This window comes from Macrobrachium rosenbergii, chromosome 1, assembly GCF_040412425.1.
Source record: "Macrobrachium rosenbergii isolate ZJJX-2024 chromosome 1, ASM4041242v1, whole genome shotgun sequence".
Taxonomy (NCBI): Eukaryota; Metazoa; Arthropoda; class Malacostraca; order Decapoda; family Palaemonidae; genus Macrobrachium; species Macrobrachium rosenbergii.
The window spans coordinates 54,621,925-54,639,357 of NC_089741.1; the positions used below are offsets into that span (position 1 = coordinate 54,621,925).

Sequence of the window (17,433 nt, forward strand, 5' to 3'; positions counted from 1 at the left end):
TTCATTCAGTAACAGTATCAAGTCTAAAATTTTTTCTAAATTTATTTAATTTTACACAGTTTTTTAAAAATAAACTAGCATTTATTTCGTATGGCATCACCTTATTCTCTTCTTTCTATATATATATATATATATATATATATATATATATATGTGTGTGTGTGTGTGTGTGTGTGTGTGTGTGTGTGTTTGTAGAATCTACTGGTCACTTTTATCAGATTTACATATGCTAATTCGCAATAGTTACCTCTAAACTTCTCTGTCTTCGAATTCTTCGTTTTTTTTTTTGGGGATAGCTTTGTCACTACAAAGCCGTGAGTTTAAGTGCAGAAGTGGCCGCGACCGCATCACAGCAACTTCAATTTCTTGACTTGATCTTACGGCTTTAGTGACAAAAGCGTGGTCCAAAAGCGCGAAGAATTCGATAAGTTTAGAGGGTACTGTGGCTATTACAATTACATATATACTGTATATATATACATGTGTGTGTGTGTGTGTGTATGTATGCGTGCGTGCATGTGAGCACACATATACACCCTCGTTATCACATTCTTTCGTAGTCTTCTTAACAACTGGCATTTTCTACTAAAGAGCCTCATATCATGGAAGGTAACCTTAATGTACGGCAGCTGGCCATGAATTATCCACTTTTCCACTCTCTCTCTCTCTCTCTCTCTCTCTCTCTCTCTCTCTCTCTCTCTCTCTCTCTCTCTCTCTCTCTCTCTCTAAGTACCTTCTGCCCTCACCCAGTCTACATAAAGAAATACTTGGCTGGGTATTTCCAGGCAGATACTACCTTGAATGAGAGAGCCGGATCATTGTACCACATAATATAATTACCAAAAGTAAAGAGAGGAGATTCATTTTGACAGCTTCCCTTAAATACATAGCCGCCTCCCTCTCCCCACTCAGCCATCCCCCCCCCCACCAAGCCAGGTTCCTCCGTGTCTCATGAAACAAAATCTTAGGATCTGAAAAGGACAGGGCCACTGGCTAATTGGATTTCGGAAAGGAGGAGGACGGTGAGATAGAGCTAAATGATTTTCAGCATGTAGGAAATTAGAGACCAGATCTCCCCTTGTGCCAGCTCTGGCTCTGCTCTTCGAACAGTAAGCATTTGCAGAGACGGTATTTTATACAGAGAGAGAGAGAGAGAGAGAGAGAGAGAGAGAGAGAGAGAGAGAGAGAGAGAACGGTGCATTGATCCCTAAGTTGTCATGCAAGACTACAAGAAAGTAAAACTCAACTGTAGGTTTTCCAAGACTTTTGTAGTCATTGCAAGTGGGTGTTTTCACGCTTATGACCAACTCAGAATACGTAGTTCCTGGTTCATGCCGTGTTGAGGGATTTCTGTTTTTATATTGATGGCTTCTGGTAAACTCAGGTTGAGCAGCATAGTTCCATAGCTCCTCAGTCCACGAAAATGTAATTTTTACATTGTAGAATTTAAACAAATTCCATTTGTCGTAAAGAAACAGGAGCACTTCTTAAGTTATCTCAGACTCACTCAGAAATTCATTTATATTCTGATCGAGAAAACTCTGATACTGAACTGTTACTTTGTCCGACTCTCTGCCTTTCTGTCACTAAATTATCATTCCATGCTCCCATTATCTGCAATTATGTGGAAATCCACTGAAGCGCTTATTTAATTTTCCAGTGCGCCAGTCCAATCTTCTTTCATAGCTTTTGCACCGTCGGTTTTCCAGTTTGCTCGTTTTCTTCAATTAAGTTTACACTTTCCGAGGTAAAGCTTATACCACTCTAATCTAACTGGCACTCGTCAGCTATTTCTTTTCCTTTCATAACTGAGCAAGTAAAGTTTTCTAAACACGGTCTAGGCTTCACGTTTACCACTTTTCTTTATTTTTCGTTTTAGGTATGCTGGATCAAACATTTGCCGATACTGGATTTCATGCCAGAGAGAAGGGAACTGGTAACTTTCATTCAATCACCAATGATAGTTCCAATGTATCTCATAACGAATTTATCATTAATGAAGGTTGTATAATAGTCCTTTGTGTATTATACGAATCACCCACTGTTCTAGTCAGGATCCGCTAAAGTGTACTTTTGGTCATGAAATATTTTAATCATTATCATTATTGTTATTATATCATTTAACAGGAACACAGTGGTATAGAAAAAAGGGTTCTATTAACCAACAAAGCAAGCTTCTTCCAAAGAACAGAATGCTCATAAGTAAAGAGAGATAAAAAACATAGCAGAGAGAGAAGAAGGTTAACATAGCAGATACAAGATATACGAAAATAAACAAATCAAGAAAAGCTAAGCAGGCTCATTGCGCCTGCGTAAACACATGTCCGTAACTCAGATTCGCGCTATGTATATACCCGATATTTTTATTTTTATTTCCTACCTAACTATTCAATTGTAATCTTTCTTTTGCAGTCTTTTCTTCCTCTTAAATACGTTTCAGACGGTCTATTATTGCCTGAACCCACTTTAGATTTTTTCTTTATTGTCATTATTTATCCAGATTCTCCCTTGTTCTGATATTCTAATGTTTCCATATATGGAAATTCCATTCTGCGGAAGTTAATGTATCAAGTTGGTGGTGTTTTTGTTTGTTTCCAAGAAAATATTTACATGTTTTGAATAATAATGGTAATGTCAACAACGTGTTAAAACGCATTATGTCATCGTTTAGCCGGGAAACAGCCTCTCACGTTGCTGCAAAATTATTTGATGAAAAATATCGTCCCAAAATCATGACGTGCCTTCTCTACCCTCTCTTATTAAACCGCCATCTTGGACGGTATAAGTACGCTGATAATAATAATTCTAATAAACGACTGGAGCAATGCACACACAGAGAATAAGATCCTTGACTGATGTATTTAAAAATAAATCGCATACGAAATATAAAGAACTGCGTTCCACTGTCAATTGGGTTCATTGACCTTTTCTCCTTGTCCGCTCATAGGCAATCATTGTGGATACGACAGGAACAGGTAGCATTCTGTATTTAATTAAACAAGAGGTTGATTTATTGACTGATTGAGTGTTTGCATACTAGAGATGAGCCTGAATGATTGCCAAGAAAGAATCACATTTTCAAGTGCCTAATAAACACTAAAGTTTCATTTACTAATATTGTCATTTTTTTATGAAAAAAGTGAAATTCTGGCCGTCATGCTAACCTGGATTATGGATAATTATGTTATTTTCATTATTTCACCGCCGTCCAATGAAAATATACGCCTTTGTATATAAGCGAAAATATTTATAAACAAAAGCTGCTGGATACGTAATTATCATATTCTTGAACCGGTAATCTTTCTCTTCCCTTCGTGATTAACGACAGTAAACATCAAATTGCGGTGTCAGATTAGATAAGTACATAGAAGTAACCATTCATACCGACCATGTAAAGTCGGCGACGCGGCCTTGAATGCTGAGAGTATTATCAAAGATTATTATGATGTTACGCTGGATACGCGCCGCGCTCTGCGCTGCTGGGTAATCAACAGCACGTGTAACTACTCTGTTGTGGGCATCTTTCCTCCTGACGCATGTAAACACATTATACAATATACACATCACGTGTGTGCGCGTAATAATTCAACTAGCTTCATAGAAAAAACATATTGATACCAAATAATGCGCTAAATAAAACAAAAGAACGGGAGAGCATTATATTTCGTTGTTTCATACATTTTTCGTCTTAACGCACACGCAAACACACACAAATACACAAACACCTACACAAAGACACATATATATATGTATATATACTGTGACAATGTGTGACTGATGATATGTGATATTGTGTCCTGCCTGCCTTTCCCACTACAAAGAAATCTAGTTCATAACTGAACGTATTGCTGAGAATATTTCCATACACAAAACGATGTGAAAAGGTCATTAAAGCGGCCTTTTATCCAAAAAGTATGGTCATGGAAAAATGACCGATCAACGAATCCAGTAAGTATATGATATTGTTAAGCTGAGGGCTGTACTCACTTTATCAAATAGCTTTTCTTTTCAAACAAAGCACGGCGTTATTTGATTTAGTCCCTGTGTGAAGTACACCATCCGTCAAATTACCTAGTCCTGATGGATTATTTGATTTAACATTAACACATTTTATGAAATTACCAGCGATGTATTGATTTTACGTCGCTGTAATTCATGACCGAGTAAGAACTCTTCCATTCTACCAAGGACAGCCATCAGAACTGGAATTATTTTGAGTAATGTTGACCCTAGTCAGATAAGAACTACGCACCATTTGAGCTGTATCACACCTCACTTCCTTCTTTCACTTATGTTTCAGTGACAAAGTTTTCTTTTAGAACCACGGTCATAAACTTTATGCACTGGCTCACGAGTTACGACTGTATATCAGAAACAGCCTAGAAATACAAGTAATGCAAGCACTGTATGCAAACACATTTCTGCGATGAATGAGAACCTCGGATTTTTTTTCAGCCGATGTGCTGAGAAACATAAACAGGAAACAAAGCCGTCTAGACTGACACACATACATTTCAGACATAAATGATTACCTCAGGCAATGTTTAAATATCCCTTGAGTTCCGAGCAGATGCCTGACGTTTTCCAGCCTTCGAGAAACCGTCAGTACTCCACCTTCCACTTTCCAAAATGGCAGCAACTGATTCGTTTGTTGCTCGGGAGGCTCCGCATTTCGGCGGCACTGGAGGGAAGGCAGGCAAATCTTACTTAACCTGCAGGGCTTGCAAGAGCCAGTGCAATGCTGGCAAGGCATGTAACAAGATATGAGTCATCGGCCGTCGAGTCGTACCTGTTGAGCCAGTCAGCAGCAGAAGTTTATCATAACGATGCGGTTCACCGCACTACAGCGAAGTTCCGCACAGGGAGAGTTGTGACATTTTTGAAAATTTATTCCTGTCGGTTTACGTTGGTGTATTTTTTATTTCTGTTACGAGAGCTTTCTTGAATATATTATTTTTATTTAGTATTACTGATCTTATTCGAGTGACTTCTTTTTAAAGTCTTGAGAACAGTGAGTCGTTCCTCAAAACCCCACCTCTTTGTGTTATGTCTCAGACCATTATATATATATATATATATATATATATATATATATATATATATATATATATATATATGTGTAATAATAATATTAAGTAATAATGTTGTGTACATACTAATGTGGCATATGCGTGTAAAACTTCGTCTGACAGAGTTGGCAACATTCCTGCACGTAGGATTATGGGCACACGTTCTAATGCAGTGGAATGTTGCTCAGCTTAAGGAACACAGGGCTCTCACCGAAGGTCCTGGTTTCTGTCCCCCAACCTACAGCCCACCAGCTGACCTAGATGTGAATAATTACCAGCGTCAATTAGAGTCAAGTAAAAAGGTACAGGTTAACAACCTCATTATTAACCCTAAAGACTTTCTGAGAATTGGAAAGCCCACCTCATCAGGTATATCATCCCCACTAAATGGGAAAATATGCCTGTTTAGAAAATATATATATATTTTTATTTTTAAATCAGAATATTCACCTCTTTCATTTAATGAAAAACGAGCGTCATCATCTTTCTTCAGGAAGTAAGTCTTGTATGTAGTTTACATAAAAATAGCCACATTCACAAAACCCCGTATGGGGATAGCGCGTCAGTGCGGTAGAATGTAGGCGTTACTAAAGGCTCTTTGCAGCGTCCCTTCGGCCCCTAGCTGCAACTGCTTTCATTCCTTTTACTGTACGTGCGTTCATATTCTCTTTCTTCCATCTTATCGTCCACCCTCTACTAACAATTGATTCATAGTGCAACTGCGAGGTTTTCCTCCTGTTACACCTTTCAAACTTTTACTGTCAATATCCGTTTCAGCGCTGAATGGCCATAGCTGCCCCAGTGCTTGACATGTATGCCTAAAATCTATAAATCATCTTCACAAAAACATCAAAGGGAAGATTTAGCTATAAATTCTGACGCTTACTTTCTTATCTAGTCCACTTCATATTTTTAGAATCCTTGCATTTCATAATTTTAGAATTCTTATAACTTATCATCCGATTATGTTTCTTCCATAGAAAACGTACAGCTTTTAAACAGGAACATGCTGACCAGGAAAGTATTTGCAGTTTCTTAACTTTCTGCCGTTACAGGTGCCCAAGAGAAGACAAGGTCAGGAAGCTATAGGGAATTAAGGCAATCAAATTCTCTTTGGTAACCGGGTTACTAGAGGAAGATTAAGGGAACCTAAAGCGAACTGTGTTTCCTCAGTTGGTTTTAGATATTAAGTACAGCAATAAGTTAAGTTAAGAATATCTTAGTTTAACCAGGCCGCTGTTAATCGGGACCTACAGCTTATTGTGGAATCCGAACCACATTATACCGAGGAATGAACTTCTATCACCAGAAATAAATTCCTCTAATTCTTATTGGCCGGCTGGAAACTCGAACTCGGGTCCAGCAGAGTGCTAGCCGAGAACTCTACCGACTCCTCCAACGAGGAACTAAGTACAGCAATAGAATGTAGTTGTATGTAGTCTTTAAGACCAACTGATAACCTGTTCAGAGATGAAGAAACAGGAGGTACGTTATAAGAAGTAAGAGCTCTAATAAACGAGTAGGAAATGCGCCGAAGTTTCTTCGGAGCAATCGAGTTTTCTGTACAGCATATAATGCTGTATGAAACTCTCAGCCATGGCCCATGAAACTTCCAGCCACAGCCCAGTGGTAGCCTGTGTTGTTGGCACCTATAGCGTGCCAGATGCACGAGCATGGCTAACTTTAACCTTAAATAAAATAAAAACTTCTGAGGCTAGAGGGCTGCAATTTGGTATGTCTGATGATTGGAGGGGGGATGATCAACATACCAATTTGTAGCCCTCTAGCAACAGTAGTTTTTAAGATCTGAGAGCGGATGGACAGACAAAAAGCCACCCCAAAAGTTTTCTTTTACAGAGAATTAAAAGAAAAACATTGGACAGGATTGATAACATGCCACTATAGACGCTCACGCCCATACTGTGGAAGGAGAAATGAAAGAAGCATGTGTACTACGTTTACTTCTCACCCTCTTTGATTGAGATTTTTAAACGTCATTTTTCGCTCACTTAAGCACCCATGTATGCACATGCGCACCTACATACGCAAATGATCGCTTCTCGTTTGAAGATAGTGATACGACCTTTAACAGAATTTCTAATCAGTGACCTTATTTCCCTCTACTGTTAATTTATAGAATTCTTGTTCTATCTCTGTTGTCTTCTATAAACATTCATCCTTTAATAGGTGGTCTACCCCCTTCATGGGAAATTATTACACATAACAAGACTGATTAAAAAAAAATTTGTCCTCACGTTCTCAGTACCCAAACAGAGGGAAAGCTGTAAATGAAATTTTTGGTTTATCCTGTGGGCCGTAAGAATATTTACATCTCTCTATTATTGAGTGTATCGATATTACTTTTACATCCTGATTCCTGACAGTCATCTCAGCAAGCGTTTAAATTGAAAGCAAACCCTGTCTTCGTATCTGCTTTTCTTCTTAGTCCTTGCGCGATCTATTGTAATACTGCACTTCTGTCCTAAGTTGATTATTCCGTTGCCAAACCCTCTTTGCTATCCCGAACAACGGCGTAATTTCACCTCAGCTCCTGCGCCCATTCATTGCTTTGTCATTCCTGCATGAGCATAACGCCCACGGCGTCCTTTGAAAGACTCACTGCAGATATTGCTTTTGTCGTTCACTTTTAATTCATTCCCACTGGTCTCTTCTCAATTGGCTGTCCAACTTTCTTAACTTTAATTTGACTTATTGATCTATTGATCTACCTCGTTGAACTACTGCTATTGCTACTAATAATATTTTTCTTCCACATCCCCACCGCTATCTTTAAGCTAAGAGATCGGTTACCTTGTTGCGTCTTATGATAGTATACAACAAATAGCCCAAGAGTCTTTTTTTTTTTTAAATAAGCCATCATATGACTCCGTGAAGATATTTTTGATTGAGTTTTCTTCTGCTTAATTTAATTTTCAGTGCTAAGTGCATTTTCATAATCTAAAGACAATTAACTTTCTATCAGATTGTATAATGTAGATTTTTTTTCAAATTGACCGCTTAAAAAATCAAGTCTGATGTTACGATGTACAGTATAATCGCATAACACCATTCTCATCCATCCCTGCCTTCAGGACAGTCAACTATATTTTGTACTTATTACTTAGAGTAATTCTGGTCTTCCGTGTCATGCTGTTGAACCGTTGCATAGTCTTATTGGAGATTGCGTGCGTGCTAGTACATCAGTCTGTCATTATTCATACAATATACATTGGGACATCCTTTACCAATGTTCCCAAATTCCCTTGGTTCCTTTTTATTCATATCTAGAAGAAAGTCGATTGTTATCGTGCGTGTTTCCCGTATGCATCGAACAGGTTGGACTATTTAACATTTAGTATGGTATCGTCAGCAGTTAACCAATGCTTGTTTGATTGATTTTTGTGCTCGAATATCTTCCCATACACTCATACTGCACTGAATCGTAGATGAGCCCCTGTGCAAAAAACTTGCATACTCTTCGCTGCTCCATAATTCTACGCAGAATTCAACAACTATGTCACTGTTATGACTGCTGTGTTCGCAACAGATATAAACTGACAACCGTACATACTAACCTATGCCAGTATCAGGCCTGGTATAAGAAAATACTAGAGAGAGAGAGAGAATTCTGATGAATCTGACAACTCTTGACTCCTAGAACAAATGACGCAAACGATCAACAACACAGTGCCTTATGAGGGATGTCTTTTAGCTTTTCTACAGTAAGTTGACCAGCTGTTTCATCTTCGTATGGAAACAACGCAAATGGCTGTTAATGACGATTTCTAATTCTTGTACGATGCATATCACATACAACCACGAATTATCGAGCAGACCTAATTTTCAAACTACAAAGAAAATCTACAATAGTGACGTCACCATGCGCCCGGCCAATCAACGACCCAGGCGAGTTTGCACTTGAACGCAACCCAGTAAGCTGCGAAGAAACACGTCTGCTTTGTCAGTCTAGTCCCCTCAACGCTCGGTCGCCCAACCAGTCGGCAGCCGCAGTCAGTTTGAAGTTGGCCACGAGAGTGAAAGGTGTTTGTGAGTTTGATCTCGTCGTTGACTGGGTTGCCTCTCCTTCATTAACCGACTCTTCTTCGCAAGGATTGGATTATATTTATTCGGGCCATATAGGTAAGGCATTTATGTTTGTCTATGATATGTAGGGCATGACTCCACACATGACAGATGGAAAATTTCAAGACTTAATTGAAAATCACCTTTAGTCTGTTATTGGTGTGTCATATTTATTCATAAGCATTTCATTGTGTTGTATGCAAATTCACGAAGCTCTGTTCATCAGTGAATGCATAAACTCATTTCATGCATGAACTCATTTCATTAGTTGTTATTAATGACTGAGACTAGGCTTAGTAGCCACTTCTTATCGTCTTGCGGGATACGTTATCGCCTAGCTGGGCTAACCTCCCTTGCACGAGGCCAATGTCCTTGGGTATCCGGAAGGTAAAAAAGTATACGGACAGAGTTAAAGTCAATTTGCATTTCGTTTAAGTTAGGTTCGGAATTAAAATTGAACGTTCTCAGCCAAAATCATTTTGAAATCTTGACCCAGCAGTACGTTATCTAATCTAGCTTGACGAGTATGCATATTTTAAAAATATTTTATGGGTCTGTTACAGTACTATCATTCGCCCATATCTCTTGCAAAAGAAACTATATCTCCTGCACAAGAAACTGTGTTTTTGGTTTGTTGTATGAAACGTAGACAACATAAGATGGAAGATCGACTAGTTAGTCTAGATAGTAGACTTGCCTTACGATAACCCTGACTGTCTCAGTGGCAGACATCTGGCTCTAATTCTCGAGGAGTTATTGTTTCATCTCTTTCTCTCTCTCTCTCTCTCTCTCTCTCTCTCTCTTAATTCTGGTGATGAATTGATACGGCAAGCTGATACATAGCAAGAAAGGTAATGACAGTGTACTCTAATTACACATTCGCCTCACTCGAATAATGTGTGGCTTATTATGGTCATGTCAAATCCTTGATCATAAAATACTGTCTTGATTGATAGCTTAAGAAACCCTGCCTCCAAATCCTAATCCCGTTAACAAAGGCCCTACCCTCTCCCTCCCTCCCCTCGCCGAAACCCCCAATCTCCTATCGTCAGCTACTGTGACCCAGTTTCACGTTGACCGGTAAGGTACGAATTTTGTAAAACCCTCCTCCCCCGTTCCATGTCTTAACATTTCATCGACTATGAAGTGACCTATTAGACGATATTTTTAACGGTGGTTCATTTTTAAATGCTTGCCAGTATAGATCTAATGCTACTTGAATAGGATTTTGTGCTTGTTCTCGTGCTTTGTATTTTGGGCCTATATAAGACATTCTGATTTTGTAAAAAGGAAAAGCGTAAGAATGCTTGGTTTTGGAATAGTTTGCAGACTGTGAAAATTATCCTTAAATCTCGATGGTGCTTTTGTTAATTGTCCTGTCAGTCGGGAGCGATCGTGTTGGGACTTTCTTTAGGTATAGGCTAGTTGTTCCTTACGAAAGCCATCTGTCATTGTGGCAGATAACATCTGGGGAGGTCCATATGCCCTTTTCTCATACGCTGCTTCTTCGTGTTGGTTGTTTGCATAGTTCTTTCTGGTTTTCCGTAATTTAGAATGTTGGTTACAATGGGCGGTTGTTGCCGTTACGGGCTGCTCTATGAGCAAGAGCCCGTGCTGGTATAAAGCCAGCTTAATCAAAGACAACAACAGATTGTCGCCGTTTCGGGTCAACGGCACAAAGTAAGGAGCCTGGCGTACTTGAACTAGTGGTTGTCATGTTAGTCCGGTTACACGTTTGAATGACCATGAAAATTTTCTCTCTCTCTCTCTCTCTCTCTCTCATATATATATGTATATATATATATATATATGTATATATATATATATATATATATATATATGTATATATATATATATATATATATATGTATATATATATATATATATATATATATATATACATATTAACCATGTAACAGAAATCCTCTTCAGAGAGAAAGCTCTTATGAAAATATATATATATATAATATATATATATATATATATACATATATATATACATACATACATACATACATACATACATACATATAATTATTAACATTAAATCCTCTGTAATAGAGTGTAGTTTTATAAGCCTTTATATATATATATATATATATATATATATATATATTATATATATATATATATATATATATATATATATAATATATATATATATATATATTGCGTATAAAGGTTTTCTACACTCTGGAAGAGGGTTTTCTGTTACATGGTTAAAAGCTGTCTTACCAGGACTATAGATACAGTCCTTTATCAGTTAAGCCAGAGGTTAGGCTACTTACAGACTTGCCAAACCACCCGGTTGCCAAACCACCCGGTTTTTCTCAGTTATTACGTTTAAATTGTTGGAAGATATATCTTTCGTTAACCAACGGTACTTTCTTATTTCTCATCGTACCGTACTTTATTAGTACACGAGGAGATTTATCACAAAAAGGTATCAGTTATGAAGGGTAAATTTTTACTATTAATTATCGAGCAGCATTACAGTAAAAATTGTCATATTGAACAGTTTAAGTGCATTTTTAAAAATTCATCCTGTTAGGCAAAACGTGGTGACGGACTTAAATGATGTCAAATTCGCCTCACTAGAAGAAGCACGGTCCATGATTAGTTTAGTTGAAACAGGCAGATACAGAATTCTACACTGGGGAAACGATTGGTATGAGAGACCGATCAAACAGTGTAACAATCAAATTTATGATTTATAGACGGTACTGTGATGGTGGGATTATGATAAATAACTCAGATTTGAATACTTTAAATTGTTACCTAACCTGGTTTTTGTGTGCTGTCACAGTTACCGTCAAGTCCAGATACCTCTCACGTTTTCTATACGGAGATCGGTAATTATAGGATGCACTGTTCAGTGACTGCTTCTTTAAGTCTGACACCAGTATTTAGAATTGTCTTCCTCCTGTTTTTTGCGATCCGTATAAATTTTCCCAGGAAGAGTCAGGCCAGTCGCCTCTTCCATGGTTAAATCACAAACTCTTAGCCTATTCCTTCCTTGAACGTATTGTTTCTTGTAACCTGGGCTAGATGCGGACATTAGTTTTGTTTAACTCTTTACCCTTTGCCCGTTTTCAAAGCACAACACATGAGCAAATGAACTTAAATATATCATAGAAGGGATAGAAGAATGGTATTCGTGTTGGTAACATTTGTAAATGAAGTAGGTTATTCACGCCAAGAAGTGCAGCCTTTCTTAAGAACTATAAGCCTTTAATTGAAATGACATTAACTTGCCCAGCAAGCTTCTTAAGAACTGTAGGCCTGTAATTGAAATGACATTAACTTGCCCAGCAAGCTTCTTAAGAACTGTAGGCCTGTAATTGAAATGACATTAACTTGCCCAGCAAGCTTAAGAACTGTAGGCCTGTAATTGAAATGACATTAACTTGCCCAGCAAGCTTCTTAAGAACTGTAGGCCTGTAATTGAAATGACATTAACTTGCCCAGCAAGCTTTAACAGCGTAACAACACATGAGACTGAAAGGAGAGGGGTTCACACTTTTGTGCTAATTTATAATTTCGTGGTAATATGTTTAAACATGAAGTAACTGAGATACAGTATAGTATTTACATGCAATAATCGGTGTGTGTTTTTTATGCGTTCAGTTTCGGAGTTAAAGATCAATGCATTTGACAGTCGAATTTTCGAGGAATTCATGCATTTAGCCTTTATCTTGATCTCAGCCTTTAGCCTTTCATTTGTTAAATTTTGTCTTTCCCATCTATTTGACCAACTTTTTCGTCTTCTTTCAGTTTTCAGCCTTCCATATACGGTCAAGAAATGCGACTCGATGATCAGGTTAAACAACCAGTAAGAGACCTGAGTTCGATCCCATACGGTTGGAATGAGATGTCTGTTGCCCTTTTTGCTGAATTATCCATTGAAATATGTACCTAGTGGTTAGTCGACTTTGGTGTATCGCAGCCAGGCTAGAAAGTCGCATGTAATCACCATATTACCAACTTCATCTCAAAAAGACACTCGCTAACCAACCCACTGTCAAGGAAAAATGGATACGGTTAGAAATAATGATATAGGCTACATTTATTAATAGGAAATATCACGTAGCCTATCATAATCTCACGAACTCTTATTCAAATTGACAACGAATACTCGGGTATCTGATGACCTTGCAAGTTAATCCTACCAAAGCTGCTCATATTAATTGAGAGCAACTTAATGCTGCATTCCTTAGTAAGTTGCGATTCATGGCTTCCCCTTGCCAAGCTCCTGTGCTTGTGACTGAGCTCAGGCAGCGAGGAGTCGCAGAGTAAACTAATGTACTCGCCCCGAGGAATGCATGTGAGCGTAATGAGATCATTATGCGCTCTGAAGTGGAGCGGTAAAGATTGTGAATCATAATGGAACTGAATTTATAAATCAAAATATTGAAATGTATTACTGATTGTTAATGGAATATCAGAATGGTGATAAAAGTTGTATATTAAAATGGCAGAGTAATGGAATTTACAGATGGGAATTGTAGTGAAATTTATAATTGAGAAAGGTAATAATGTTCATGAATAAGAATGACAGTGGAATTGTAAATGAAATTGTCAGTGAAATTTATGAAGCAAAATGGTTGCGTAATTTGTGATTCAGCATTCATAATTAACAAGCATTCGGCAACCTGTACAGTAATCCGACTCTCATCAGCGTATTAGGCTATATGGATTAGCGGATTATAACCGTGCAGTAAGCCTGTTGTTTGTGGTTTGGATTGTACTTATTGGACATGGTGGTCGGCTTCAGATAATTATAATAAGTATTGTAAAACAGACAGTGCTTGGTAAATCACAGTGGAAATGAAGCGTTCTCTTAGAATTGAAGACAAATATTGCATCACGACGTCCTTTAAACAAGTTTTCTTAGGATGTGGGTCGTTACGATCCACCTCTTCGTGGGTGTGGGAAGGGTTGAGTAAACACAAGTTCTCTCTCTCTCTCTCTCTCTCTCTCTCTTCCCCGGCTTCGACTCACAACGGTCGACTAACAGTGAATTACGTAATTCAACGCAGCTATAGGTCAGTAGAGACATACTACAGCTGAAGGAACATTCCCATATCGCACCTACTAGTCATCTTCGAAGACTGAACGCCGCACTGGTCAGTTAGTTGGGAGTTTATTGCTCTAGCCCTTGCGCTACAAATTCAAAGAGAGAGAGAGAGAGAGAGAGAGAGAGAGAGAGAGAGAGAGAGAGAGAGAGAGAGAGAGAGAGAGAGAGAGGGGCTTGGCTATTCGTATGCTTAATGCTTAAATGTTGCATTAGTTTTTCAAAACATATGCAACACTGCAATTTTTATACGTCCTTGTGATCTGGTACCTGATACATAGTTTTTCAAAACATATGCAACACTGCAATTTTTATACGTCCATGTGATCTGGTACCTGGTACACCTGTTCTTTTAATTTAATTTTTAAATTTCTCATAAGTTAACGTTTTTTAGAGTTTTGCAGTTAGAGGTCTTTAGACGTCCAAAATGTACACCCACGGCAAGTTTGTGTGTGTGTGTGTGTGTTGGAAGTGCCGCCGTGGTAGGTCTAGAGCAGTCAACTAGGACAAAAAGGGAATGAGACCATAACGCGATATTCTTTAGGGTTCTGTGGTCTCGATGGGATACCTACGTTAAGGAGGACGAGTTTGTTTTATGTATTTTGTCATTTATCTTTTTTGTTATGCTTTTACTTATTTTTACACTTGTACTCTTCTCATTCTATTTTATGCTTTTTACAGTTTTTTTTTTTTTTTGCGATGGTCCCTCTGGCTGTGTTGTTCGTCACAAATATGCGGTTTTGTAGAAGCTTGTTTAGCTTCTACATATTATTATTATTATTTTGTATCAAATCCGATATTATCCTATACACTCAATAATGTTTTTTTTTCCATTCTTCATAGTCGGAATTAGTGTTCTGTAAAAGCTTGTTTGCCTAATTAATGGGTATTCATTTTGAATAATGACAATGATAATAGATAGTATTTTATTTCATAACAAAGAGCAGTGCAGTATTTCTGCTGTCAAAATATACTAAATTCAGTAGCCACCGCCTAGTTTCGAGATCCTATTCAAATAGTTCACGAGAGCTGAATATGTTCTCTGAAACTTTCTGTACAGTTTAAAAATTTTGATAGCCTATATGAATAATTGCGGATTCAGTAATAATAGAAGTGTGTTTTGCCTTCCATATATCATTTAAACGTGTATATATGTGTTTTGTCCGATCTGTTTTGTTTAGAGAATTATTCACATAAGGAAGGGTATGTATGTTATTAATACACCCGTAGGCAAGTAGTGCCCTCAGTGCAACACACGCTGTCCGCTGTAGGCATTACTTAAGGTTCTTTGCAGCGCCCCTTCGGCCCCTAGCTGCGACCCCTTTCATTCCTTTTACTGTACCTCCAGTCATATCCTCTTTCTTCCATTTTGCTATCCACCCTCTCCTAACAAACTGTCTCATGGTACAACTGCGAGGTTTCCTCCTGCTACACCTTTCAGACCTTTATACTCTCAATTTCTCTTTCAGCGATGAATTATCTCATAGGTCCCAGCTCTTGGCTTTTGGCCTAAACTGTATATTCCAGTCCGTTCCTGTGTACATTAATACAGTTGCTATAAATCTGGCATATGTTTGTCATTTTCTCTGTTGTTTGCAGACGTTCATGGGTTAACGTAATGCTTTCTTTCCATTTGTAGTATTTTTCCTTACAGTGAGCAAGGTTCACACCGTGCACGGTATGTCCACTTGCAATACTGACAGCGTTGTTATTTATGCACACTCAGTTATATATATATATATATATATATATATATATATAATATATATATATATACTTATTATATATATGTATACAATATATATTTAATATGTCTGTATATGCGTATGGGTTTGTACTGAACTATTGGGACGGCATGCAACATCCTTAGGTAAACGTTCTCTTACATTACAGTCATTTTTGTCATAATTCTTTCACTGTTGCGCACGCACGCACACAAACGCGCATATGTATATGTGTATGTGTGTATTTATATTTATAATATACCGAGAACGCCGGCGGGGTGGGCATTCCCATTAGCCCTCGCCAAGCATGAGCTTAGAGGAAAAGGCGTGGCTCTCGCCATGCCTGAGAGTAGCGAAACGTGTGGATTATCAGTGGAGCTGACGCGAGTGTTTCCAAATCGCCGAGAAGAATTCACATTTTACGAAATGTAACGAGAGGTGCAGGAGAACTTTTTGCAAAGGGTAGTACAGAGTATGTATATAAGTTCAGCAATGAAGAATTGCAGCTATTGATAATGATCCCCTAAATAACTAGCGAACCTTGTGGTCTTCATGGTTATTCACTGGGTATGTTTTATACATTATGTAGTTCGTAATAGGTTTTCAGTTAGGATGTTTTGTATATTTATTTAGTGCGTAATAGTTACTCTGTGGATTATACACTTACGTAGTGCGCACGAAGGACAGTGTCTCTGGCTCAAGTTGTGTGATAATCGGAACATTTAAAGCAACAACAACAACAACAATAATAATAATCTAATCTTGAATGATACAACTCCACATTGGATGTAGATTCATAAAAGTTACAAGAATTACTATGAAAGCTATAGGCAGAGTAGACCCCATTAGATATAACTTGTTTGATTACCCATAGTTAAAACAAACATTTTTTTAAAAATCCAGGACCTCAATGAAAAAATGAAAGAAATAGAATGGGCGTATGACAGAGTGACAGTTATTATTTATTATCTCTGCACAACACAAAAAGGTGTTGATTTTGACAGGGTCCCATAGAATAATAGAACTTTGCAAGTAACTGTCATATAGGTATGTGTATGTAAATCCGAGCAAAAAATGATTTAAAACTATTCTGCCGCAGAAATGCTAACAACGTATGTAGCATTGCCAGAATATATATGTATATATATATAGTATATATATATATATATATATATATATATATATATATATATATATACACATATATATAATTATATATATATATATATACACATATATACATATATATATATATATATAATGTTTATGTGTGTATGCATGTATGTACGTAGCCTATTATAGTGTTGTGTAATCTCGTGCTCTTATCTTTATGCATTTGTAAATTTTAATTAGACAACAGTACATGCAATGAAGGGAATGTATTAAGTAAACTGTTGCAGTCATTGTTGCAGGAAATGTAAGCCATGCTAAAGTGTTACGACGATTATCACGTGTAGTTTCACGCTTGTGTGAAGAGAGCGAG

The 17,433-nt window shown here is 37.6% G+C and overlaps 1 protein-coding gene across 2 annotated transcripts in view; it reads left to right on the forward strand.

Moving 5' to 3' along the window:
• Positions 1-8,994: 8,994 nt before the first annotated feature.
• Positions 8,995-17,433, forward strand: part of LOC136838429 (CYFIP-related Rac1 interactor B) — a 239,153-nt gene continuing 230,714 nt past the window's right edge. Inside the window, exon 1 of one of the 2 annotated variants that reach the window (XM_067103351.1) lies at positions 8,995-9,209. The gene's annotated coding sequence lies outside the window, so the exon portion shown is untranslated. The remainder of the gene's footprint in view (positions 9,210-17,433) is intronic. The other variant, XM_067103342.1, reaches the window with a different exon arrangement.